Here is a 26537-nt window from a genome sequence, read left to right on the forward strand (position 1 = left end):
TGTAATTTTTCTAATGTTAGTAAAAAAAGACCATGGAGTGTGGATTAATAAAATGCTTTGATAATATTTTAATATTTTTCTTTTCCAAGAGAACCTATGTAGCCTGATATTTCAAACATTAAATTGTTATACATGTGTGAAACTACAGGGATAAATAGAAATGTAAAGTGCGTTCTTTTCAAACAAGGAGTTTTTAACACGTGAGAAGAAACAGGACAACGACTGGTGAAGGGAAATGCTGAGAGGACGGACAGAGCCACCAGGGGGCCTGGAAAGGGGGCTGTTGGGGAAATTACAATGAGGAGAAAAAGTTGCTTTAGAAAGCTGTCCAGAAGAACAATAAAGATAACCATAGTGTGTTATTTTCAGAGTAGATATTAATAGGATTCAGGTATCAAAAATATCACTCAAGAGAAAGGAAAAGAACGGGATTTGATGAATAATTTTGAACTAGATTTAAGGAAGAAATGGTTGGACCTGGAAATGGGACATTTCCACTCACGGTTAGCATCTGCTGCCTCTCACTGCTATGTATGATGGGAGATACTCAGTTGTCCACTCTGGCGAATGCAAGGAAAGTGGACTGGTATAGAAAATTCAGGGTTTTGTGGGTGTTTAGAGGGAAAACTAAAATCGGACAGGCTCTCATTATAATTAATTTTATAACAAATTAAAAATAAGGTTCTCTCCAACCCCACTACACAGATAGGAAAAATAAGCTACGAAAGGCCGTGTGGCCTTGGACCTCCGATTCCACGGCGTGGCTGACGTTAACCTCACTACTGATGTTCATCTAGACTCTCATTAACCTCTGACCCGTGCTGAACATGCTTCAGGTGAAAGGAGATAAAGATTATGTTGTAATATGAGCAAATTACCCTGTTAAATATTTAAATGTTTACTAGTAGGACATAGGCTGAAGTAACTCACACAGAGTCGTTAGATATTAAACTGCTACGGAGTCACCTATTTACTACCAAACGAGTTTGACAAGAGATTAATTTTTAACAGTTTTAATTAACAAAGAGTAAGCAAGATAAAACTGAAAAATAAAGAGCCACACTGAGTCTTAAATGGTGGGCAATTCGGAAATAGTAATTCCCATGTTTTCTTTTCCATGTATGAAAATGATCCAGCATGGTTAAACATGTTTTGCTTTTTAATATTTCCTTATCAGAAGGGAAACACCACATGTATATGATTGTCCAGCTCTGCTGTATGTAAAGATGGAAAATTCATAGGAATATTTACAATGCTATTTTACCACGTAATAGATTTAATGGATAAACAGTTGGGGGATGATAGAGCAAGTTTTAAAAGAAAAACATGTCTAATCAGAAAACTTTCTCATTTATAAAATCAGCTTTCCAAATGCTTGTGCATTTTTATTAGTCATACATTTCTTGCTTTAGCCCAAGTCTTAATATTAGAGGTAAGATTAAACTTTATTCAAATACACACACACACATTTCATCAAAGGTAGAAAAATTGTGCTTGACCAAAATAATCATGGTTTCCATTAGTAGAAATTTAAGATGGTTGACATTCAGATATGTACCTATATAATAGTTTTTAGATAGACAGCTATTAAATCTTATTTTCTAAAAATTAAGAATGTCAAAAAAACATGATTTAAAGAGGTAATTTGCCATTTCTTCCCTGCCTTTGATAAATCCTAATTTTGTTTTTTCACACTTTTAAAAAATATAATGTATTGAGCTGAAAAGTATATTTCATAAAATTTGTCAATTACAGTGAACAAGTCAGTGCATTAATACATTCATAATGTTGTGCAATTCCTACTACCTTACTTAACTTTAATCTGACTACTTTTTGACAGGACACACTTGTCATGCTTTCAATCAGAAGAATGCTGTCTTCTTGCTGTCATTCTCTTGTTCTTTCCAATGACCACCAGATATACTGTCCCCATATAGGTGCCCAGTGTTGTGTCTACTCAGAATAATGCACTATGTGTATGTCTGCCAGGAAATGGGCGTGGCTGAAGCAGGAACTGCGGGGACATCTTTCTGAAGCAGGTTTAGGGGACACCTGGTTTTGATTGCTAAGATGACTGGTTGTCAAGGAATCTTACAGGAGTGATCTGACACAGAGGAGCCTTTGTGTGACCCGCTGCTTTCTCTTTGCCACAAGGAAGTCACTACTCATGTGCTGGAATTCTGCTGTGGGGAAATGCTCACAGAAATCTTTTTGAAAACTTTAAAATCCATCACATGGGGGGGAGCTGACTCTTTTAACAATATTTTTCTTGAATTTATCACCTGTATGTTGTACTGTGTGTTCACCACCCAAAGTCAGCTCCCCCTCCATCACCATTTGTCCCCCCGTATCCTGTTCTCCCTGTCCCAACCCCAACAAATCTTAATTCTGAAAAGGTAGACAAGGAGAACTTGTCAGCAATTAGAAATGGTTCATTAACATTTTAGGAGGTTAGCATTTACAATTGTTCTCATATTGAGAATTATTGATGTTTTGGGGTGCAAGTCCATGAAAAAACTGAGTTTACACGATGAAACTTAAGATCGGCTTCAGAAATGCCACGCGGCTCTAGCTTTTGTTCCTGCCCTCCCTTATCTAATTTTGCCAGTCTACTGGTTGCCTGTTCATGGGGCAGTTTTTGTGTTTTGATGACAAATCAAAATTATGACATAGTTTACTAGTAATTTTAGATGTATTTACACAAACTCATTTGGGGTAGCCTGTTTAAAGGTATCAATATCTATCTTCCCCTCCCTGCCTTACTTCCTCCTTTTCTCCAACGTTTTAAATGGGTTCCTCCCTCTTATGCCCACTTTAAGTGTGATGCCCCCTTAACCTTACCTAATCAGATTTAAAAATGTTACTCAGCATGTGAAATGGCCTTTCAACAGCAGAGCAACCTAAAGTCTTTTCCATCCTAAGAGTCAGATGTTCAGGCGGTATGCCTTTGGTCCCTTTCTTGTAACTCTCTTTCAGAGCCACGATGGAGGGAGGACATGAAGTCACTCCGAACACTGGCTCCGCCCGTGGGTGGTTGTCTCGTCGTTTGTTCTCGTTCCTTGTTTCCCTGTCTTTCTCTGCCTCTCCCGCTCTCTCTCTTTTTCCTTATTTCTTTCCTTCAACTAAAAAAATGTGATTCATATTAATTTCTACAATGACAAAACCCTCCTAGCAATTTTGATGCTAATATTGTCTCTACCCTGAGAATCAATGACCTAAATAATTACTTGAGACAGAAGAACTGATATAAATGAATGCAAACTGCGGCAGAGGTCTTAGCTCCAGCCCACATTTTGTCCATCGCTGACGTCCATAGATGTGTGAGCCTGTCAGCTGGACTGTTGGGGAGGTCCACCACAAGGCTCTTCATGGGAGGGACAGGGGTCTTTCAAGAGGATAACTTATCCAAGGCATAGGGGGAGGCATGGTATGCTTGGCTTGGTAACAATACCTCGTATTTCTGAGGGGAAGAATGATTCTGGCAATTTCTCAGGTGGCAGTATCTATCAGCCCAGCAAATTCTTCCCCCTCTCCCAATCGTACTCACGTCTAAGGCTTACGATCCTTAGAGCAGGATCTGCGAGTTGAAATGGAAAGACCTATTTGGCAAAGCCAAGACCCCAGGGCACAGCACACTGCTTTGGAATGTAATACATGAGGAGACAGACAGATTCTTACTCATTTCAAATAAGGCAGTCAGAGAAAGACAACTACCATATGATTTCACTCACATGTGGAATCTAGTGAACAAACTGAACTAACAAGCAAAACAGAGATAGACTCATAGATGGAGACCAGATGACAGCTGGTTGGGAGGGTTAAGGGATGGAGGGATTGAGCAAAAAGGAAAAAGGACTCATGGACATGGACAGCATGTGGTGATTACTGGGGGGAGGGGAGTAGAAGAAGACTAAATGGTAATGGAAAAAATATAATAATTTTTTTTTACCAAGCCAGCAGCTGGTGACAATGGAGCTTCATGGGCGTGTTAGTAGTTGTGGGAGGCTGTGGTGTGTAGGGGGCAGCCATGTCCAGAGAGACAGGTGGTCCAGCAGGCACGGTGCCTGGCTGATGGAGATGTCTGCCCAGTTAGGGCAGCAGCTCGCAGCAAAGGTGAAACTGTACGTCTGGGGAGCCAGCAGGTAGTGCATGGCGTGGAGACGCACTTAGCTGTGAGCCAGCTGGAGACACCTGAACTGCGTGGAGGTGAGAGACTTTGTAGAGGTCTGAGCTCTTGAGGGAAAGAGCAGTCATATTCAGGTTATTACTACAAATTGAGTGTGCTTGCTACAGGTGGGACTCCTGAAGCAGCTCAGGCTTACAAAAGCAGCATGCCTCAATATTTACTTTCCACACTAATTTCTGTTCGGTCTACTCTTTAGAAAGTTAGGGTAATGAGTGCTATGATGAGAAAAGACCTTGACATTTTGATAAGGAAGAGGGCAAATTGTGAAGTATGAGGGGAAAATCCCCAGAATTAACAAAGGTAACTAAGGTAGTTAAAGTGAGAGAAGTTGATTTTTCCATTACCAGATATATTTCAATGGAGCTAGAAAGAGAGTTATTCACATACATGCATTCACAGAAGGGAGAAAGAGAGCAAAAATAGCCATGAAAATTGACACTGAAAATTAAAGAGGAGGAAATAGAGTAGTTAATTCTTGTACTCAGCCTAGTTTTTTCCCAAGCTTTTGAAAAATGATAGTGGATTATATAAGTAGAGCTAGAATAAAATTACTCTGAAAAAATGTTAACTTTTAGCAGTCTCCCTTAAGGGCGTCTTTTTTATTTGCTCACCTGCCATGCATATAAGAACATTAATTTTTTTTTCAGGAACTGCCCACAGATTGGGCAATCTTTGCACACTGAAAGCATGTGTTTCTTCATGCACTGGTGCATGCTGAATGGGGTTGTCCTTTTTCTAAATTATCATCTGCTTGCCTGTGCAATTTCCATGAGCAAATATGTGTATTTGCACATGCAAATGGAAATGCATGAAAATAATATGCATGGTATTAGTGGGCCCAGCCAAGGTTTGGATTTTTTGAGTGAAAAGCTCTGTAAATGCTGAATGGGTTTCTGAGAAAGCCTCACTTAGCAAGTACAATTTATGAGCCTAGGCAAGGAGTTATAATTCCATTATCTAAATATCCCTTGGTGAAGTTATAGATGTATACATAAGAATTGGAGTTGTAGAGCACTCTTAAAGACAACATTTTAAGAGGGTATTATATAGCTAACTTTTGCCATTAAAGAAAGGGGGGGCAAAAGTAGGTTTATAGTCGTGAGTATGCAAAACAATTTATTCGTGTATTATTATTTATTCTTGTATTTGTCATACAAATAACTGTAAACTTTTTTTTGCCCCACTGTATTTAGTAATACCTTATGGTTTGAAATGTAGTATAAATCTTCTAATTTCTTTTTAAACTCTAGCTTTAAAGCTTGTATAATTATGCAAAAACAGTGACAGCTAAACATTCAGGGTTACGTTGCCCAATAATACCAGAAAAGGAAAACATTACAAAAAGTAGTAAAGATTAGTCACTGCCCAAAGCCAAGCTTCCTCTTAGAAGATACAGTATTTTAGGGAGTCCGTTCACCATTTTACTGGGGCAGTCTTCTAATGCAGATGTGTTACGGCTATCCTTACCCCATATCTATATACCGTGGGAGACCCAGTGGTCTCCTCCGGTCTGAAATCTCCCAGCCACGGCCACAGAAGGGACTCTGGGTGCCCCTTCCTGTCTCAGAATCTCCTCAAGCTGCTCTGCTGAGAGACACATAAGCCTGAACCTCACCTTCGCTGCACAGACACAAAATCCTCAACTGTATTTCTCAGTTTGTACTTTCATAACACCATTCTCTTAGTCGAGCTATTCTGAGGCATTAGTTAGAAATGTTTGCTTCCTTATTACATTGCTTCTGATTATCATTCCAATTATCACATTTTCTTTTTACTGAAAAGGAATAGTTTGCAAAGGGGGAAAGGAACATTTTAACAGATCTTCAGGGTGCCGAAGGATGGGTCGAAAGTGAAAAACACAGCTGACCAGTTGGAGTTGTTATGAGTCATGATGAGTAATGGTTTAGATGATTTCCCCCTTTATTTACTGTCAGTTGTTTTTGGAATCCATGGGACAAACTGCCTTTTACGAAGATCCAGTGTGGCCACGGGAACGAGCACTGCCCTGCCCTGCCTGCTGCTGTCGGAGGCTGGGGGGCGGGGAGGGGGGGTGGTGTCCTCCAGGGCACAGCCTTGACTTCCTGTGCCGCGCCCTCTTCTAAAACCTGCTGCTACTCTTTCACAAGTGGGATCGAATTCTCCAGGGGTATTTTTGCTTTAATTTTTTTCTATTTTTAAATTATAGTTGAAATACAATTAATTATTTTATATTAGTTACAGGTGTAGAGCATAGCAGTTAGACATATATATAATTCCTGAAGTGATCCCCCGATAAGTAGTGCCCACTGGCACCATACATAGTTAATAAAGTATTATTGACTGTATTCCCTATGACTATTTTTTCTTTTTAAAATAATTTTTATTATATTTTTTCCACTACCATTTAGTTTTCTTATACCTCTCTCCCTCCAGCAATCACCACCCTGTTGACCTTGTCCATGAGTCCTTTTCCTTTTCTTTTCTTTTTCTGTTTATTTTTGCATCTGGGCAAGACTGTGATTTGCTTACAACTGGTAGACTGTGGTTCAAGTGACACTATGTGATTTCTGAGGCCCAGTCATGAAAGAAAGTGCAGTTCTGCCTGCATGGCCGGGACACTCACTTTGGAGCCCGACACACCATGTAACTAACAGTGAGCACGGGGCCACAGGGAGAGGCCGAATGTAGGTGCTCCTGCCCACCGCCCCTGCTGAGACCCCAGGCCACAGCCGACCTAGGCTGCCAGGCGTGAATAAAAATGCCTCCAGTGACTTCATTCCTCAACTGTGGATTCACCCCCGGCCTTTGAGTCTCCTACCTGGGAACCCGCACATCAAAGGGCGGAGAAAAACCACTCCCACACTGTGTGAATTACTGACTTACACAAACTGTTAGCATAATAGAATGCTGGTTTTAAGCTCCTAAATTTGGGTTAATTTTTTATACAGCAGTAGTAACCCAAACTATCAACAAGTTACCTGAAATATTGCAGAGCCCATTTGGGATAAGGTGGTGGGCTGTTCATTTCTAAAACCTAGTGATATTTAATAATTTTTTCAGAGACAATATAACTCGTTAATTATTTTAAGGCCAATATTTTCAATTTGAAAAGAAGTTATATCTAGAAAAAGTATACCCAAAGGTCTATTTTCGAAAGATAATATTAGTAAGTCAGTCAGACCAAGGGGGGCACTGTCCAAAGTGCCCTTGGAGCACAGACAATCTGAGCTCGGCCAACAGACATGTCCTTAGTACCGAGGTTCAGGGCAGTGCTGATCTCACCAATGGTCACTGATTCTCTTCTCTCTCTTCATTTCGGTCGGCAACCCCTGGAAGGCGGGCTGGTGCGCTCCTGGGGCTGGGTGGCGTGTGACAGAGAGTCAAGTGAAGTGATGTGTGCTCTGTCCCTCACCATGCACATCTGATCGTGGGAGACATACCTGTGTGTACAACACACATAAACTTTCTGTTTTGCCCCACAAAGTCATAGTGAGAAATAGCCAATAGACTCTCTTTACAAAATATTTTGAAAATTACAGTGCCTGACGCTAAAGATTCATGGCTAGAGAAACCCAACCAAAACATGTAGTAATGCCTTTCTACTACTTTATACACATAGTTTGTGGAGAAAAATGAATTCCAGGAGGAACAAAGAGTTTGGAGTGGAAAACAAAAGTGTGAGACAAGTAAATAAGTGGCAGTGAGAAAACATTTCTTGGTAATAGCTCCTCTGTTCCTGATACTTCCCACGTACCCACAGAGCGACACGAGGCTGCTTCACCTGCAGGCTGAACACAGGACAGCTATCTGTGGTCTGTCCTTTTGTACTGAAGTATCGTTGCTGATCCACTTCAGCATTACATGCGCTTTTACGTTACAGGCTGAGTTTCACTTCTCAGGGGAGGAGTGTAGGAGAGAGTGGGCACCATGCCTAATGGTGCTGGGACATGTCAATCCCTGGTCACTATATAATATGGTCCAAAATGGGTGTCTTTCTGAATAACCCCACAGTCTAAATGATCATTCAAAATTAATTCTGCTCCCATTTCTACAGTTACTTTTGCATCTACTAAAAATAAAAAACCAGTGATGTATTTATAATATAAAGAGAATCATTGCCCCTTATTATTTCAGTTGTGATCATTTATTTGGAAGGAGGGCAGGTGTAGGAGAGACGTCGCTGCAGAGAGACCGCAGAGGACACGCGGCTGCTACAATTACATCTTTCCTTTTGTGTCTGACACATCACTTCCATCGTCATTGTCACATGGCTGTTTACAAAGGAATCCCTGACTTATGAATTTAATGACATATCCTTCTGACCATGCCACTGAACCTTTCATCCCAAATTTCTAGGTTCCTCCTGTGTAAAGGTGGTGTCTGCAGTGGAAGGAGTGCATGCGCTTAAATCATCTGGGCTCTGGTTTTGACCCTGTGATTAACCAGAGGGGCTGCTTACAGTCTGAGATGTTCACAGAGACCAATGAATGCATATCCTTCGTGGGAAGTCCCCACCTTCCCTCCTCCCCCGCTAATCATCACTAACATTCACCGAGGTTTACTCCGTCCCAGGCACTGTACTAAATACTTCGCATGTATGATCTTATTTAATGTTCATGGCAACACTATGAGGCAGAGGTGATCATATTGTCTCAAAGAGAAAAACAAAGCTGAGAGAGATCATGCTACTTAGTCACATAGAATTTGAACCTGGTTGTAGCTTAATCAACACCAAAGTCCCTATTCTTAAATACTATGTAACACTCCTTCTAAAGATGATAACAATTTTTTAAAATAATAAAGTTATGAAAAAGCACTGGGATTTGACTCTCTCTGCTCTGGGATATGGCTCATGGTTTACATCACATGCTTTGGTTTATCCTTCTGGGCTCCTCTAAATATACCTGAGATACTTAAGACGAACTTACACAAATTGGTTGCACACTGGTAAGTTTTCTGGATTCTGGCTTTTAAATGTCCTCAAACATTTGCGAAGTCCTCAAACGATGTGTTTGTAAAACAGACAGAGCAATCATGCTCTCTTCCATTAAGACAGACGTTAAAGAGGTTGGAAAACATTTTTAAATGCTACTCATTTTACAACATTTTTTGCTTTGGAAAATATAGTTTCTTTAACCAAAAAATATGCTATCTATGTTACCATTTCATCGATTTGTTGTTCATTCTTGGTTTTAATTACTTGATACATTAATATTTTAAAAATTTCTCAGATTTAAATTTCCAGCACTGTAAATATCAATATAAATTAAAAACCCTTGGGATGAAAAGGTTTAAGAACTACGGACGGTCATTTACAATTCTGTGCACAGTGCATTTTTAAAGCCCACTGACATTGTGCTGGATGTTGGAAATAAGACAGTAAATCTGACAGAAGCCCAGCCTTGTAGTAGCCCCAAAGTCACTGACATGTAAAGATAATTACATGATACATAGTACCACTCTGGCTCTGGTGGTTAATCATTCTGAATTCAATTCAGGATCCTAATTACAATCTCATAGCACTTGAGGTATTTTGAACACCCCCATTTTATAGATGAGGAAACTGAGGCTCAGAGAGTGAGGTGGCTGAAGTTTACAGCTAACGTGTGGTAGACCAAGATAGCCAATTCAATCAAAAGGGTGTGCTTGTAGCATCATCAACATTTTCTCACCACTTTTTCTTTTTTATCTCCAATGATCTTGGATTGTTTAATAAATAAAAATCTCACAGAATGGAGATTGTAAGCCAATAAGCCTCTTTGGGGACAATCTGTACAGCAAAGTAACAATCTTTATTAAAAGTAAGCTGAGGGTTGGGTGGAGGGGCTGGAACGGGAGTAGGGGGCAGAAAACTGTACTTGAACAATGATTGAAATAAAAAAAATAAAAAAAAAAGTAAGCTAAATCACTTGGTATAAATTATGTTTTAGAGAATGAGTGATTACTGTTTATGGAAGATGTCAGTATATGAGTTTCTCCTTTTGTAGGGTAAAGAAAGATCTTATTTCACTGATGAATTAAATATATGCAGTGCCTTAAACTTTAAGAGGAATTTCTATTTTACTACTTTGTTCAATTTCATTAAAATGAAAAAAAAAAGACTCCAAAGGAATCAACCTCTAAATAAACATACAAACAAATAAAATACAATGCAATGAATCCCCTGGGAAAATCACCCATGCCAACTGATACTATTTCATTCAGTGCAAAACCATGTCCATTGCAGATGGTGTTCAATGCAGTAGATGTGGCTCAGGAGAACTCTTATTCAATAAGGAAAACTTCATAAATACAGACCGTGTGCATTTCACTTGGTCTGCCATAGAAGTGCATTTTGTTGAAACATAACTTTTAAAAGCTTATGAAGACATTCCCATATTTTCAGAAATACCATTCTTGCAGCAGAAAAAAGAAGCAATAGTAGCTTGTGAATCCTTTAATCACAGGCATTAAAAAAGATCTGTTCTAAGATTGCAAGGCTGCAGATTCAAGTTAATATTTTCTTGGCTCCCTTCTGGGCTGCTAGCTCTCCTCCCCTGTGCATGATACTGATGTAAAATGACATTTGCACCTGTTGTTGCCATCCTATGTTAATTAGCAGAGTGCCCTAAGTAGTAACTGGGCCATCACATCCAAACAGAAGCCATTAACATATTGCAGCTGTCATGACTAAGAAAGGTACGGGGCTGGGAGATGAGCGCATCCCTGCACACCTTGGCTCAGTTAGCAAAGCTCTGCCACTTGGAGTCACTTGGGAGAAGAAAACAAGCGTGGGATGTAGCCAGTCAGGAGTGAAAGAATACATTTGACTGCAGGTTTACTTTCATGTATTATGCATAGCCTTCAAGGTCACTGCATGATCATTTATAAGATTTTAATGAGATATCAAAGTGGAAAGGATGGAATGTAATTAATGGAACCTTATTGAAAAGATAGACAGGTGTAATAAAAAAAACCCCAAATACAATGAAATCTTTTAAATTCTAGAGCTAAGTCAGAGACCAAATATCAAAATCATCCCTTGCAGTGAGGAGGCGAGGGTTACCATGTGGAGATAGAACTCCATTTTGAAAGGCCTTGAACTCTTTTCAGCAACACAACAATTCCAAAATTAAAGAATGCGCAGAAGTTTCGGTAAGAGAGTAATGATAGGTACTGGAGTTAGCATACACAGATCTTTTGTAAACCCAGTGGAGGCAGATGGCTTATTCCAAGACTTCAAGAAGAAGGGGTTCTGTTAAAGTAAGGGTATCTTCTTTGAACCATCGAAACAGGGCACACGGGTCAGCTACCTGATGCCAGCCAGCACTCTGCTCCCCAGAAGGTGTTTTGTTCAACATCCAGTCGGGTGTCTTTGAAGTTAGTTTGGTTCTATATTTTTTTAACTTATAAAAATTGTTCAGATCATACAAATGTAAACACATGGCATAGGAAAAGTCTAGATTACCGAGTACCTGGTTAACTAGAAACTTCCTTCAACTGACTTTTTTTTTCTTACCGATCCAAAACAAAAAAGGCAAATGAAAAGAAATTAAGTGGACTAATAGGGTTTAATAAAAAGAAAAACAACCTCTGGGATATGTCTTACAATTGATATTCGTGCTACTGAATTTTCCAGAGCGGTATACCCACATTTTCGTTCAGGGAGAACTGATGTTAAAGATAAGGAGCCCCAGGCCCGAGGGACTTTGCCATCTTTCACGATTCATCAAAGAGAAATAGACTCCATTCACCACGTTGTTTTAACGAAGTCTAGGATGTGCGGTGTGGTTGAGAAAGATTTCATGGCTAATCCTGGGGGAAGAATAAACACTTCAATGCAAAATCTAGATATTTAGTTCCTTAAATATTCTGGTTAATTTAGTTTAGTCCCAAATTCTGTCTTCGAAAAGACAAGTTGTTTAATGTGAGTAAAACTTTTTTTTAAAAAAGATAATATTAAAGAATGAGCCCTGCGCCCAAATAATTTAATTTCACATGTATGTAGGTAATTGGGCAAAGGGGTGGGAGAGGGGCAAACAAGTTCAGTTGAAACTAAACCAAGTATTGATTTCCCGAATGACTAAACTTTTTACTTTTTGGTAGTAGTAGCTTTGCTGTAGAAGAGAAAAAACCTTTATGTATTTGTAAGGCTGTCATAAACCAAGATAAAATATTAGCATTAAAAATTGTTTAATTTTTTAAAATACTAATATCATTAAAAATGCAGTAAAATCATAGACTTTTATCGATGAGCTAAGAATCTTTATATAAATATCACACAATGCTTTCAAAATTGTACCCTGTCTTCTGAGTTCATGATAGTGAAATGAACCATGTTTGAAGGATACTGAAGCAGTTGATGAAAAATGAAATAATCTTACTTTTGCAGATATTTTACGTATACAGTATTTGGATGTGAAGAAATAACTAGAAATAATGGGCAGATATTTTAAATTTTTACTATGATATTATTATCTCCTTTGATCAATTCTCAATAAGTAAGTAGATTGATCAATGTCAGGGATCAGCGTGAGAATAGAAGGTGGTCTCGACTTCTCGTTCAACGCTGGGCCCTGAGAATGCCCTTTTCTCAGCTGTGTTACCATGCAAGTCGTTACTAGTTTGTCTCCCGCCCTTTGTCGGCACAAATCCCAGCGCTGCGATTTACATCCCCCCCAGCCGTGACTCAACAGAATTTGGTATTTGGGGAGAGAAAGCAAATAATCATTTTAATCTAATGAACAATACCAGACGTGTGAGCTAAAATTAATTTAAAATTCATGAAGAAACCATCTTCCCATTTTTAAAAGGTTAAGTTCCCCTAAGCTATGAAAGAAAAACACCCTCTGAAGACCTAGGGAAGCAGTAAACACTGGTGGCAAGTGACAGGAATTGATCCTCCTTGGCTGTGCCTGTCATGTCTCTAAGTTTTATTTCCACCACCTCTAGAATGCTATGAAAAGAGAGAGTGGGCGCCGGGCTATGGCCCCAGGGCTTGGTGCCTAGGTCTCTGACTTTCCCTCAATTAGGAGGCCTCTCTGCTTGATGGAGAGACGAGCGTCTGACTGGGGGCTTGGACAGTTGCAAGGTATTGATTAGCCATAATGCGAAGTCAAATCTGAATAAGAAAGCCCCATGATCAAAAGACCTTCATCGGAGACAGCATGCCCTCTAAGTCAAGGGTCCAGAGATTCTGATGAGTTCTGTTTCCTTCCTGAGAGAGAGAATTCCAGTTTCTTTAGAAAGGCTCTCTTGATAAGAAAGTCCAGTGGACCCCCTGTCAGAAAAGCCGAGGCTTCGGATTTGACAGGCGCTTGTTAGTTTTTCATCCCAGATCACTCAACATTCAGAGAAGAGAAGAAAAAAAAAGATTGCTCGTATTGCCGGGCGCCGCTAGAGCCGGCCTCGCACTTGCGCTAGGCAGCTGCTGCCGCCTTCCCCTACATTAAAGAAAACACAACCCTCACCTGGTGTGGAAAGTACCCCTTTCCACAACGCCGGCCTCACCGTAATGCAGCACACAGCACGATCGCCGATTAGAGGGGACAGCCACCGATCCGTGGCTTTTAACTAAATTTTATGAATTATTTCTCTTTAAAGTAATACCTTTGCCTTCTTTTAGAGGATCTATTATTCTGACCTTTTAAATTAAGAGTGTCTTGGTGTCTTTCATTCATACTCTGTTTTTAAGACAGCTGTTTGCATCACCTACCTTGAGACTTTACCATAAACCTGTGAAGTAGAAAATCCAAGGGTCATTATCCCCATGTAGAGAATGGACACAGATATTTACAGAAGCCATGAGCTTATCCAGGCTCACATGGATAATTCATGGTAGTGTCAGGGTTAGAACTCAGACATCCTGATACCTAGTCTGACTTTCTTATCACAGAACCAGAATTAAGCCATTCTGATTCCCCAGTGATACACATTTGCAGGCATGAATGAATGCTCTATTAGTAGACTCATTTGAGAATTGCCATATTTTTATAACCCATTTCAGCAACTACTGTCGATTCTCCAAAATGATCAAGAATAGGAAGAGTTTTCTGCATTCTCTCTTCACCTAGTACATTACTATTACTTGATAACTAACCAAACTCATATTCTTACTGTGATGTTCCCCTTTTCTTCTAATAGTCTCTTAGTATGTGTATATTTATTTACTCAGTCATTTATTCTCCTTGATTTTAATTTCCCTGTGTTTCTGGTCTATGCTTGTCCTAGTCACTGTTGTATGCCCTAATTAAGCCCCATCGCTGGCCCAAATAGACATTCCATAAATATCAGTCGCAGGAATAAATGAACAGATAAGTGAACAGAAGTAGAAGGAGCCCCTAGGAGAACCATAAGCAAAATAGATATTATTGATAGAGTTCTGTATACATTAACAGAGTACACTTGTGAAAACTAACATCTCTGTCAAGTTTTAAAGAACTTTATTAGGGCTCCGGGGACTCTTGCCAGAGGCTGGAGTCCCTTAGGATGGTCACCATGTCCTGTCTTCTTTTGTGTCCCCAACTTCCTGGTGCAGAAGCAGCCCTCAATATGTACTTATTGAAGTGACTGTGGAAGACAAATTCTTTCTACTCTTCTTTCCCTGCCTGTTTCTGATATACATGTGAACATGACTAAGCAGCACTTATTGAGTAATGTGACAGCTAGGTTGCCATGCACTTAGTGTGCATTGTTCCTTCCATTTCTCAAATAACTCCAACATGTAGGTGCAGTTATCATCCTTGCTGTACCGATGAAGAAACTGAGGCTCAGAAGGTCCTGTGACTTGCCCCAGGTTTCATAGCTAGTAAGGGGTGGGGCCAGGGTTTTGACCCCATCAGATCCAAGGTGAGCATTTTTTGTTACTCTGTAAGATGACCTCTCAGGCATATTGCACTGTTTTTTTTTTCTAATGAGTAATACATAGTAGCAAACACACAGTCATTGTTCTTAGCACATTGCATGTATCAACTCATTTAGTCTTTATATATCCTCACATCAACCTTCTGTGGGAGTTTCTATCATATGCTTATTGTGCTGATAAGAAAAATGGAGTCACAGAGAGCTCACATTGTTTTTCTTACAGTACCCAATCTCTCTACCTGGATTTTAAGCTTCTGGAGGAAAAATGGCTGCCAAATCCTTAGCATAAAAAGGGTTGAAATTTGCTATATTTCCTACTTATGGGCTTGATCATGATTAGAAAACCCTGAGTTTAGGGTTCATTATATCCAGTAGTCAAGAAATTAACTGATTTATGAGAATGACATATGTGTTCATTTAGGACTGCTGAAGATTTCCATTATAATATGTGTACACCAGAGAAATGAGGCCAAATTAATATGCTCTTAAGCATAGGTAACAAGCTAAACCTATTTTAGAGGTACTGGAGTTGTCACTCTTAGAGATTTCTGATGTAAAAAAATATTTGGTATTCACCAGCATGAAATTCTAGTGCCACGAGTAAAATTATTTCCCTCTGACACGTCTTCTTCCACTAATTCACCATTTGGTAATGTGTGTCAAGCTCTTAAAAATATAAAAAGAAAGTGGTCGGAAGTAAAAAAAAAGTTTTTTTGAGTGTATCTACTAGCATTTCTTGAAAAGCAGTCAGTACATATCTGATGTTCAAGAGCATAGGAAATACTTCCCAAACACACGCTGAAGTATATTTGTTATAGCCAGGCCAGAATGTCAGACCACGTATGGCCCATGGGAGATACTGGCGAAGCCCAGATGTTTTGCCTGAAACCCTCTTTGTATTTATTTACATAAAACTTCTTTTATCACAGTGTTTTGCAAAACTGGTCTTCCCAGATGTCGACCCAATGACAACACATGGAAAGTCAGTACAAATGTCAGTTCAGGTGTGTTTCCATTGAATTGATAGCACAAAACCCTTTGAAAAGGAAATGATTATTTTTTAAAGCTTTCTTAGCTGTTGCTAATTTGAAAGCCAATAAGACTTGCTGTTCTATATATTCTGGGTCAGCTTCATTAGATGCCTAGTAAAGAGATTTCAGGAGTATCCAAATATAAGAAATTTCACATTACGAGGTCTATTTTTAGCTCAGCAGGGGAGGTTGTGTGCCCCAGGTGGCATGTGGCAATATCTGGAGACATTTTTCACTGTCATGACTTCATGGCTGGGAGTGCTGCTGATGTCTGGTGGGTACAGTGTTGAGGATGCTGCTAAACATTGTACAATGTATGGGGCACTGCCCCCCACCCGACAAAACTTACCTGGTTCAAAAGGTACTGGTGTTATAGTTGAGAAACTGCTTAGTTTAAGGCCTCTGGCTCTCTACTTAAAAGGGCCAGTGACCTTAAATAGAGAATATTAATGCTGTAAATCATATCAGTCATTTCCATGCTAGTGTGAGTTACCCTTACCTTTGGACAGGGAACTTTTTGATGGGGTCGGGGAGAGGCTTAGGGGAGGAGAAGATGCCTAGAGACACTGCATGGGTAAATGGCATCATTATAAGGAGAGATAATGCAGAAGAAAGAGGTCAAAGGATAAGGAAGATAGTACATTTTTTCTTTACACTCAGTTTCTGTTATAGTCTAGAAACTAAAGAATGGAGATGAATTTGCATCCAGAGCATTATACAAATATGCAACTGGACCATAACATGCTAGTAATCAAAAGTCAACATAACAATGTTTGAGGCAAAGTGACAGCTCTTGAGAATCTGAACGTACCATTCTAAACATTCCTCCTATTTCTCTCATATGTGATTTCTACATTTTAACCTGGAAATATTCTTTGAACTTTATTGTCTCCACTTTGGCTTCCATGTCTTGCTTCTGCCTGAAATACATTTTACTTTCCTTCCCACTTATCTATATCACAGATGACAAAGGATTTTACATGGCAGGTCAGATCTCACCAATTGTCGTTGGTTAGTCCTGTGTTGAGAAGGAGTCTGTGATTCAATCTGGGCTCAGAGAGAAAAACTCTCATGCTCAGCTACGTCTAGAATGGGCTGGGAAGGAGTGGCCACTCAGTCACGGCCAAACAGCAGCCATCCCACACTTGATGTTTCAGGGCTCAGGGATGGCCTTCTCATGAGTCTGCCCCAACTAAACCAGCTTTCCTCCAAACATCCATAGTGCCCTGAGCTTACATCTCTGGTTTGGAACTTCCTCTAAAGCACGGTGAGTTTGTCTTGTAGTCTCCAATCTCTCTAAACAGATTTTAAGCTTCTGGGATAATGAGGACTCTGAATTTAAATCCTAAATCTTTAAGAGCTGACTCCTGCTGATATTGCATTTGCCTTTCGTGCCCTCTGCCAAGGACTGGCTTCAGAATCACCAGGGGATCTTTTTCAAGAGATGCATCATTGGCACTCCCCGGGCTTCCTGACCCAACATCTTCACGTGTGGGGCTTGTGCATGTGTTTGGAAGTCAGTGATTTGTACTCAATCCCTGGTTTAGAATCATCTCAGTGCTGTTGGTGACAATTTCCTCTTTTCAAGTTCTAATTTTCTTCTCCTACGTTATAGCTAGTGCTGGGTTTCCCCGCTCCTGCAGGGCTTTCCCCACTGTGCTGTGTCTTTAAAACTCTCACTATCCTTTCCAAGAGCAGCTCAGAGGCCACCTTTTATTGAACCTTTCATTGTCTATCCAGAGTCAGACACTTTTATTTATTTCTTATGAACTTTTTTAGCCCTTAACGAGTATTCATGACATAGTCTCTGTCTAGAGATTTTTTGTGTACGCATCCCATACTTTGAGCTGTAATCTCTTTGGATTCCAAGATCACATCTTATACATAAAAAGTGATCAATAAAGTCTGTGATAAATAAATAATAAATTAATTTAGCATTGTCATAGCCTCTTATTTTTACAAATTGCCAAATAGAAAAGTTAATCACAAAGGTGGTTCTGGATGGAATATTTTCAGTAACACATTTGTTAGGTGTAGTTGAAAAACCTTCACCATGCTTCATTTTTGATTCTGACGGTCATGCCAAATTATCGGCTTGTGTAATCACTTCCTTATTTTGAGTCATCCATGACACATTATTTCAGGTGCTCCTCTAGGTACAGAAGATATTAGTACTAAACAAAATTCTTAAAGGAGCTTTTGACTGATAGAGCGTATAGCTACGTGACTGAGCATTAGACACACTCTGCCATTTATGCACGGACGCAGTGGGGACGCAGGGACAGAGGGCCTCATTTGTCTCAGGAGGAAAGAGGTTTAACCATTTCAGTGTTCCATTTTATTTCAAAGTTAACACATACCCTGTATACTGAAACACATATTAGGGGCCAGGAACTGTCCAAGGTTTTGAGAAAACAGAGATAGATAAGGTATGAGTGGTAGATTGAAAAGCAAAAAGTATAGCATTGGGGATCATCTGGGGTTCAGGTTGCTGAGGAAAAAGGAAAGTCATCCCAAGCAGAAGGAGAAAGGGGTTAGGGTATGAGATGAATGAAGCTTCTGTATCTTTGAGCAGTCACAGATGGCAGCATAGTATGTGCGCAACTATAAGATAGGATATGAGGCTGTCTGGCCATGGGAGAGATTGTAAAAGGGGCCAGTGACCAAGTCAGGAAAGATTTCATATCACACACAGGAGGGTTGGGACTTGGTCCCATAGGCAGTGAAAAGACATAGAAGAGTTTTAATCATGAGAACTTCATTGGGTATGTGTTTTGGAAAAGTCATTCCAGTGGCTATGAATAATCGACTGTACCAGTAATGACATTAAAATATTAGAGAACATGACGTTTCAGTGTACCTTCTTGGAGGAGGGCACGAATATTTTCTAGAAAGCATTTTTAGCACTAAGCTATAATAATTATGCATAAATAACACAGACAAGAATTGCATAGAACCAAAGAAAGTATTCAGAAAATGTGTAAATACAACTATATAAATATCTATATAGTTTCATAGAACCCAAAGTATCAAGGAATTTCTTTGTTGAAGAATTGCTGTGTTGGTATTGGTGTTTTATCGGTCAGCACCTGCACTGGCATGAGAGATCTGTAGTCATGACCAGCACTCTGTGTGGTGTTCAGAGTGCTGGACCAAAACAAGGGGAGTGCTGACGGCCACAGCAAACATGCCTTCGTCCCCAAACCTCAGGAACTCGTGATGAGGAAACAGGCTATTTTTGAAATCTCTTACTCAAAAAGCTTTTTTAATCCAACATTTACTGGAGAAGAAAAATTAGCTAGGCCAGACCTCGGACACTTAAAGTGAATGGCTTTGTCAGTCTGAGTACTAGTCCATCTAGACATAATATTTAAAACCATGGCATTCAGTGGGTGGGTCAAAGTGGCAAACAAGCCTCCCCTTCAGCCACAGACACCTGTGCTTGGAACACATACAGAGACACATGGTTGGCTTTTTACTGTGATGCCGCACACCGTTCATGTTCATCAGCTGCAGCTTCTCACCCTCCTTTTCTGGTTCCTTCTAGTCTACTCAACCCTCAAATTGGAGAGATCAAGGGTTTGGCTCTAGGATCTCTTAAGATGTTTAAAGCACAAGTCTATGTTTTCAGCTCCGTTATGTCTCCTGCACCCCAGCATCATATACCCAAGTTATTACTCGGCACCTTCATGAGGGTGTCTACGAGACCACTCAAACTCAACATGGCCCTACAGAGGACACAGTTCACACTCCCAAGCTCTCCTTCGCCTCATCTCAGTGATTCTTTAACAAGCTATTAAAGAGAAATTATAATTAACTTCTTGATTTTTTTTTACCATTCCACTTCTAAAATTCTAGCAAGTCCTTCAAACTCTACAGCTAACATGTATCCGGAACTCTTACATCTCTTCCCATCCTCATCACTCCTAGCCTAGTTCGAGCCAGGGTAAGTTTAGCAGTGCCTGCATTATCACAATGCTTTCCCAAATGGCTCTTTACAAAAAGTTATACAATGAAATACTACTCAGCCATAAGAAAAGATGAAATACTGCCATTTATGACAACATGGATTGACCTTGAGAATATCATGCTAAGCAAAATAAGTCAGACAGAAAAAGTTTGGAACCATATGATTTCGCTCATCTGTGGGATATAAACGAAAATGGCTCCTTAGGTTCATTCTTAGCTTCACTCTGCTGCATATAAGTAATCCTCCACAAGGTGGCTGGAATACTCTTTCTAGAAAATAATCATAAAGAAACTGGACCCTTTTCAAAAACTTTTAAGGCTTTTAGTTACACTTAGTTGTCATAAAATCGAAATCGTTTTTGGCTCCCGCCTTCATACGTAACCTCACCTGGCACCACCTCCCCTACTGCTTACCCCATTTCACTAATTGCTCCTCCTCGGCCTCCTTGTCCCGTCTCCCCTTTCCAGTCACACTGCCCTTCTCTCCACTCCTCCAGGACGCCGAGTTCATGGAGTCCTGGGACCTTCGCTCCTGCTTCCTTCTCTGTGGATTGTCCACCCCCAGGTCTCTCCTGGCAGCGTACCTCTTAGAGCAAATGTCAGCATCTCAGAGACAGGCCTTTCCCAACCACCTAATGTAAAGTGGCCATCCACGAATAGAATACTTCTGTTTTCTCCAAAACAATCATATGATATTTTCTTGTCTGATTATTTATATGTTTTTCTGCTTTTCTTCACCAGAAGAAAGCAACTTGGGAGTAGGAATTTTTATCCATTTTATTTAACATTGCATCCCTGACATGGAGAACAGCATCTGGCACACAGCAGGTACTTAATAAATGTTATCGATTAAATATTGTTGAATAACCATTGTTGTATAGATGGTGTTTGGCAGTAATCATACGTATTACCCTCTTTGGGGAATACTATGAAGTGATCTGTTGGGCAGTGGCCCTTCCCTCATTAAGGTTCCAGACTTTTAGACTCGCAGACAGCGGGAGAAAACCATTAGAGTAGTCTCAGTAATAGTCTTCTTGCCCCCGGGTCAGGGTGATATAGACAACAGGCTCAACCTAGAGACTTCCCACCTAGCTCCTGCTAGTGGAAGAGGTAGGGTTTAATGTAAGAATTAAGCTGGGTGTAGCCAACCATAGAGCTTTTCAAAATTATTAGAGGTTTGGGTTATATATGGATAAGGAGAGAAGTAGGAAGCTTTTATTATATTACTCAGGAATCACTGGACTATTCTGAACTCCATACACTCTGTGTTATGCCCAAGAAATACAGAGTCCGTTGTCTCTACCCTCTGGATGAAAGATGGGCCAGAGGTAGCATCAAACACATCCAGCATTTTGAACTATGCTCCTTTTAAAGTATATGATAATGATCAAATGAATAATACAAATAGAAAGTAATTATGATGCTGCCGATTGGTGGGTGTACCAAAGAGCTTGCCACTGGCTAACAAAGAGAATGGTAGCTAAAACAATCTTATTTTCTTTCAGTAAGGAACCTTACACAGAGTAGAGGTTTCACTTACTGCTATATGAGTCTCTCTTATCTTTGCAGCAGTCAAAACATTTTAGGGCAGACCACATGTAATTTCATGCTGTTCTTAAGGACCCCCAGTCATCCCCTTTCTACCTTCTTCACGCATCAGTGGGCTTGGTAGAGTAACTCTTCTCTACAATGAGAGCATATTGTTTTCTAAGCTAAATCAGTATAACAAGCCCTCTTAACATCAAGGCTGCTCCTAGAGAAAACAAAAGGATGTTTAATGCCAGGGCTGCATGGAATATTTGGTTTCCTGGCAGGGTTGGTTAACGCAACTTTATCCAAGAAGCATACACTATAAAATTTTCAATATAAGGAAAATGAATGGTCACAATAAAGAAGGTTTTGGAGTTTCCATGGCTTCAGATACTAGAAAATCTGCTGCCTCCACACTTTCCACACCTTTTCCTCAGCAAAATGTTACACAATTGTGCTGAGAACACTTGTGGCCTCTAATGGCCAGATAATGGACCACAATAAAAGTTATGGCTCCCCAGCTGGGATGAAGCTCATAATGGTTGGCAAGATCCATTATTTCACCATTAGGATCTACAGAAAAGGGAGACAATTGTCAACCAAAAAGAAAAATATGTCATTGCACATATTCCTCTTATTTGAAGACAAAAATTCGAATTCCCCAAAGAGTTGGTGGTAATTTATCTATGTGTACAGATTTCTATATACCTATCTTGAATACTTTTAGAAAGCTTTCAATCTATATATGCATCGCATGTCAACCCAAGTTGATGGATTATTATCGTGGCTTTATCCTGGATTTCAAAGCAAGTAATTACAATTTGCAATGTTTTGTAGAACAGATAGATAGATAAATACATACTTACAATCAGAGAAAAGATAAAGAATAGATTTGGTTCAGGTTATATGTTTGAAGGATTTTTCTCCTCCCTCCCCAATTCGAGTGTGTTCCACAGCCTAACACACAATAGTTTTAACATTGTCGTATATACTGGAGATCTCTCTCTGCTTCAGTAAAAGCCAAGGCCCTTTCAATTATGGGGGTGGTAAGTTATTATTCCAGTGTCTTGGTAAGATTTCTTTAGAAATCAATAAGTACATCTTTAGCCATTTCATTTAGCCTTGAGGGGCTCTTGATATTTTAGCCGTGTCTTCTAGTGGACGTAATGGTGACATGATATCGATATCCTTTCTTTTTCAAAAATATGATGCAACTATGTCTTTCCTCCTGCTCCTCTTACCTTTGAATGAAATCGCAGTCAATGTAGAGTAATCCATTTTCTATTGTGTGTGTCTGGGATAGAGGGATGGCGGCAGGGGAGGCTGATGGGACTGGCTACCCTTTGTAGATCTAAGGATCTATTATTATAATGAAATCCTAAAATTGTCCCTCCTGAGAAACTGTGAAAATGATCTGTTTGAGATCCTCCCATGTTAAAGGGAAGTGCAGTGTGGTCCTCGGGTAGCTCAGGGTTTCAATCCAGTTGTACATGTAGCCTCAGCTGATTAGAGGTATAAATTTTAATACGTTTATTTGGAAATTTAAACATTCCTTCTAAAAAGGATATTCCTCTAGCGCAAAGAAATGATGTGGCAAAAATATTTTCAATACTTTTTATAATTAAGCCCATCTGAATCTTCCCCCACCCCCCGTTTTACACACAAAAAAATGAACTGCAGCTCTTAAATAACTTCAATATTGTTTCAAAGATATCTAAGGAAATTAGGATCTTTTTGTTGGGTTCTTCATACAATGTGGGCCTAGTGATATTTAAATAAAATTTGTTCTAGTATATTTACTTATCAATAGGGGAAGTACAGTGTTTTTTTTTTGTACTATTTTCCATGGAGTTTCATGATCTTGTGTTCACAAGTCTTAGTTTTAGCTCCGTGATAATGCTGTGATCTTTCAGGGTTAGGGGGTTAGCAGCTCACTGTTTTTGTGTCTCTAACAAAGAAGGTTGACCGATGGTACAAGTGTTTGAGTGAGATAAATGAATGGAATAATGAAACAATACTAACAGTTGAATATTTCTTAATTTTTTTTAGGATCCAAATCATTTTATAGAGACCAGTGTGTACCCTGGGTATGGTGCCAGGGTGTCAGGGAGTGCCGAGCAGTGGTTTATAGTGTGCCATAGAGCGGAAGGTCTGCAGTCTGAATTGCACAAGTTATTCTGGAAGAGCACCACAGGCACCCTAATTTAAGAGCAGTCTACCATTCTGTATTCACATTTTCGCTTGTTTATAAGGGTTAGCCCTGGCCAGTGTGGCTCTGTTGGTTGGAGCATTGCCTGGTAACAGGAAGGTTGTGGGATCCATAATGGCACATCCTAGGTCGCAGTCTGACCCCCGGTCCAGGTGTGGGCACGTACAGGAGGCAGCCAATCAATGCTTATCTCTCCCATCAATTTTTTTCTCTCCCTTCCTCCCTTCCTCTCTCTCTAAAAACAATGAAAAAAAATGTCCTTAGGTGAGGATTTTAAAACAGTTTAGATTTGTGCTGTCAGAGGCGGATAGTTCTCTGAAGCAACTGGTTGGAGCTTATCTTAGAGACCCTGCCTGTATATTCTCTGAGTTGTGTAGCTGATCATGCTTTCACTTTCACCTGGCTGCCGGAAAACCTGTAGCCATATCTGAGGCTGGATTTTCATATATCTTTAAATAGCACTTTCAATCTTTTTTGTTTTTTTTTAAACACAGGAACTGTTTTCATGACTTAGGGTTCAGGCCTATATTGCTCACTACTGTACCCTCAGTAAAGAGCATGCCAGACATAGAAGGAGGGAGAGAAAGAAAGGAAGAAAGACAGGGGGAGGGGGAGTAGAAAAGAGAGGAAAAGGAAAAAAAGGAAGAAAACCGAGACAAAGTGAGCGACCCTGTGTGTGTGTTTATGTTCTGTGCTATATGTACTGGTATCCTGGTCACATGTGCCTGTTGAAAGGCACTTGGAAGGTGGTCTAGTCCAAACCAACCAAGATGTAAATGCAAATAGACAACATATTTGGAAGACTTAGTATGAAAAAAATAATGCAAATGTCTCATTAATCATTTTAATATTGATATGTTGAAATTATAAGATTTTAGATATATTGAGTTAAGTAAAATATTTTATTAAAATTAATTTTATCCTTTTGCCCTGGCTGATGTGGCTCAGTGGATGGAGCACTGGCCTGGGAACTGGAAGGTTGCCAGTTGGATTCCTGGTCAGGGGCACATGTTTGGGTTGAGGGCTGGGTCCCCAGTTGGAGGCCTATGAGACGCAACCTATCAATGTTTCTCTCACACATCGATGTTTTTCTCCCTCTCTCTCTCTCTCTCTCTCCCCCTCTCTCTAAAAAGAAATTAATAAAACATTTACAATTAATTTTATATTTTTCTTTCTAAAAGTAGCTACTTGAACATTTAAAATTATGTGTGACTCACATTTATAATTTGCATTATATTTTTCTTAGAATTATTTGAAGTTGCTTTAACAGCTTTTCAGAGAAACTTTTTCTGTGATCTCATTCTCTCTCTCTATTTCTGTGTGTGTGTGTGTGTGTGTTAGCCATAGGCAAGGCCTATTTGTGACAAAAAACCTGTAATTGACAGAATCCTTCACCTCCTAATTCCCAGGCTTTTTCATTTTAATAATTTTCTCCCAAATTTCACACGGAGAGCCAAGCATTCTATGATATTGCCTCCAAAGGATTCGGCCATGTAGTACTCATGCTTTAGGAAGAACTGCTCCTTTTTTAAGTGCGTACAACCAGGCCTGTCCAGAAAGTATCCAGCCATTCACTATGAAAAAGAGAAACATTTATTGAAGAAGATACGAAATACATGAGCCCTGCCTGGTGTGGCTCAGTGGTTTGAGCACTGGCCTGTGAACCAAAGGGTTGATGGTTTGATTCCCAGTCAGTGCACATGCCTGGGTTGCAGGCCAGGTCCCCAGTATGGGGCAAGTAAGAGGCAACCACACACTGATGTTTCTCTTCCTCTTGTTCTCCTTCCTCTTCACCTCTCTCTAAAAATAAATAAATAAAATCTTTAAAAAATAAAAAAGAAAGAAACATTAAAAAATACATGAAACATTGGACATAGGACAATGACTAGTCCCTTTCGAAGCAGGCAGCTTGGGACCTCACAGAGTTCTTCCAGCATCTCTTTTGCTTTTCAAAACACTCTGCAAAATCTTTTGTTGGAATCACCATCAGTTGCCTCATCATTTTGAATCTCATCAATTGTCTGAAATCTCTTCCCTTTCAAAAGTGATTTTAGTTTTGGGAAAAGCCAGAAGTCACAGGGTGCCAAATCTGGGCTTCAGTGATGCTGAGTCACCTGCATGATTCGATGTTTTGTCAAAAAACTCTGCATGAGATGTGATGCCTGAGCTGGCACGTTGTTATGACGAAGTTGTCAATCACCAGATGCCCATAGCTGCTGCCATTTTTGTTGTATTGCGTCTCTCACAAATGAAGAACACTGAGATAGTACTCCTTATTGATTGTTTGGCCTGGAGGGACATACTTGTGATGGACAACACCTTCCCAATCAAAAAACACAGTTAACATGGGCTTGCTGTAACGTTGCCGTGCCTTCTTTGGGCCTGGAGAGCCAGGAGACTTCCATTGGGACGACTGGGCCTTTGTTTCTGGATCATAGCTGTAGACCCATGATTCATCTCCAGTTATTACCTGCTTGAGGAAATCTGGTTCATTGGTAGCAGTTTGAATCAAGTCATTAGCAACTGCAGGACGTGATCCTTCTGCTCTGGCAGCAGAAGACATAGAACTAATTTTGCCATGACATGTTTCATGACAAGATTCTGTGTCAGAATCTTGGACACAGCAGTTTTGGGAATCCCTAGATCAGCTTCAATGCTCACAGTCAGTTGCTGATCTTTGCTGATGGCAGCCCACACATGGTCAATAGTCTCAGGTATTCTGCTTGTTGCAGACCTTCCAGAATGTGGATCACATTCAACAGATTCCCAACCATCTTTGAAGCATTTGTGC

Source organism: Phyllostomus discolor, chromosome 11 (genome assembly GCF_004126475.2).
Source record: "Phyllostomus discolor isolate MPI-MPIP mPhyDis1 chromosome 11, mPhyDis1.pri.v3, whole genome shotgun sequence".
Classification (NCBI taxonomy): Eukaryota; Metazoa; Chordata; class Mammalia; order Chiroptera; family Phyllostomidae; genus Phyllostomus; species Phyllostomus discolor.